Here is a 2,425-nt window from a genome sequence, read left to right as displayed (position 1 = left end):
GGTCTGTTCCATTATACATCAGTAGAATTGTAGAGTCCAAACTCTGTTTGTCACTTTACGGTCAGCGTCTGGACTGAAGTTTAATGTGGTTCATTCCACAGTTCACTCATCGAGCCTTCCTTCAATTTCTGCTGTTTCACGTCACGGACAGTGTTCCCCTGGAATGTGAAGATTAGAGGACGCATTCTTATGCACTGAAACCGGTAAAATATGCATGTATCTATGCACTGAGAAACAGGCTAACAGCCATACCATGTTGAAAACACCGGCTCTCCTCTGATCACCGCAGTTAAGTGACATTGGGTGTGGTCAATACTTGGATGGGTGACTCCTTGAGAACACAACGTGCCGTTAGCTCAACCAGTTGTAATCGTAAAAGCGAAAATGAAGGTTTTTGCATTGACTGAGTGCTGACATGGGGATTTCGATTGAACTGTACCGGGTGGCTATAGGTCGTTGGCACGGTACAGGCAGGCCAACGAGGCATAATATGGAATAAAGTGCTGGACAGCAAATGGGCCTTATTTCAATTCTGATGGCAGCTTCAGTGATGATAGTACTGCTGGTCATTTACAGATGAACCATGGACCTGATTCTGCTGGTACAGTTGGATGGGAAGAGGTAGAGAAGATAAGGGGTATTGTCAAGGGCTAATCAGAACAAACAAGATAGCTCCTACGGGAGCAAAGCCAGTCAAGTAAGAGTAATAATGGACTGTATGAAAGAGGAGCTAGAAAAGGTAACAGAACTGGTGGTCCAAAACAATAGGAAATAGCAAGTATGAAGGATAAGGTGAAGATAATGGAAAAAGAGACGAGAAAACACTAAAAAAAACAGGAATTATGTAAAGCAAAGCATGCCCCTGTGTATTAACTAACCACCTCAACAACCCTCTATTTGCAACTAGCTCTGCTGCTTCATTTAGCTCTACACGTCTTATCTTACTGTCCGACTCCGTGGCTATATGGTTAGCATGCTGGCCTTTGATCCAAGGAGTCCCAGGTTCGATTCCCGACGTGTCGGGAATTTTAACTTCCATTACTTAATTCCTCTAGTTCGGCGGCTGGGTTTTTGTACCGTCTTAAGAATTAGAATTCATCCTATGTAGGGCCCAATCCTCAGACGCGCAGGTCGCTGATATGGCATCAACTCGAGATACCTGCATCAGGCATCTGCGGAGGCCACACGCCGTTACGGGGATACCCGTGGAGCAGAAAGAGGTTAAAGAAGGTGCGGGCTTGAATGGGTCTAACTACAGTCTCAAAATTAATTTAAAACTTTAGAATTTCAAAAATCAACAAATAACAATCTAACAGGTACAATTAGCAATTTTGGAACAAGTCAACGAAAATACAATATTAGTGAATTCGACAGGTCTTGGGCTTCAAGCCCCTCGCTTTACCATGCTTGAGATCCTAGCTCAAATTTACAATTCAAAAAAGGACCACTTTAGTAAAGGGCAGAAATCCCCTAATTCAAAGAGCACTTGCTCTTAAATTTGCAATATCTAGCCTCCTAGAGGCACACTTTACAATTACAAAATTTGAGATGAGCTAACCGGCTCTCCGTTTCCTTTCAGCCTCCTCGAGGCAATATCAAAAATCGTACACTCTCTGGACTTCCATGGCCCAACTTACAATTTGAAACAGGGGTATCTTGTACCGAAACTACAGGGCCTTTGCGTAAAAGAACAGGTTAAGTAAATGGCCCGAAACACAAACTGAATGGAGGCGTATACTTGCACTCCTAGATATGAGCACGAAAACAACCTAAGGAGCTCTAGGCCGATGAAACAGGGGCTATTCCCAAACTACGAAGGTGACTCGTATAGAAATTACTTTACCATATTACATAATTAAAAACAGTTATAAAAACGTAGTCACCTCAAACGAAGATGAAAGGGAGCTCGAGAGGGTAAATTCACTCTCTATCCCCGATTTACAGTTAAAGATTTTATGAAGTTTTTACATTAGCCGGAAGAAGTTACATTTTAGAAAAGCTGGTTACATAACTAAAGAGTTGGACCTTTCCCTTGGGTTAAACTGCGGAGGTAGCAAGAAAGAAAGAAATGTGGCCATTACCTGGTAGATGTTCTGTTGACCGATGAAAGAGGCCGCCCGCCTCTTGCTTTGACACACACACTCAGTAAGATGACGATCAATTGGCCAAGAAACGAGAAAAGCCGCAGTTTATAAACCCTCAGGGAAGGTTCGAGATCATTCAAGATTAAACTAGCCACACCCTATCAATTTTATTGGATTAATTAAAAAGTTACACTTAGAATCGAACAACAAGCCTTGAAAATTAAATACAGAAATTAGGGATTGGCTAGATTCAAAACTGGCAGAAAGAAACAGGAAATATTGCCAACCCAAAAATAAATGAATATCATTCAGTTACAAAAACCTAGAAATACAAAACTTCT

General features: G+C 41.8%; 1 pseudogene; it reads left to right on the top strand.

Annotated features, from left to right (window-relative positions):
• The first annotated feature begins 238 nt into the window (after window positions 1-238).
• On the top strand, window positions 239-357 carry LOC136859391 (5S ribosomal RNA; annotated as a pseudogene).
• The last annotated feature ends 2,068 nt before the right edge of the window (window positions 358-2,425 follow it).

Source organism: Anabrus simplex, chromosome 1 (genome assembly GCF_040414725.1).
Source record: "Anabrus simplex isolate iqAnaSimp1 chromosome 1, ASM4041472v1, whole genome shotgun sequence".
In the NCBI taxonomy this organism is placed as follows: domain Eukaryota; kingdom Metazoa; phylum Arthropoda; class Insecta; order Orthoptera; family Tettigoniidae; genus Anabrus; species Anabrus simplex.
The sequence above is the reverse complement of the archived record's forward strand: the minus strand, read 5'-3'. Positions and strand labels throughout refer to the sequence as shown.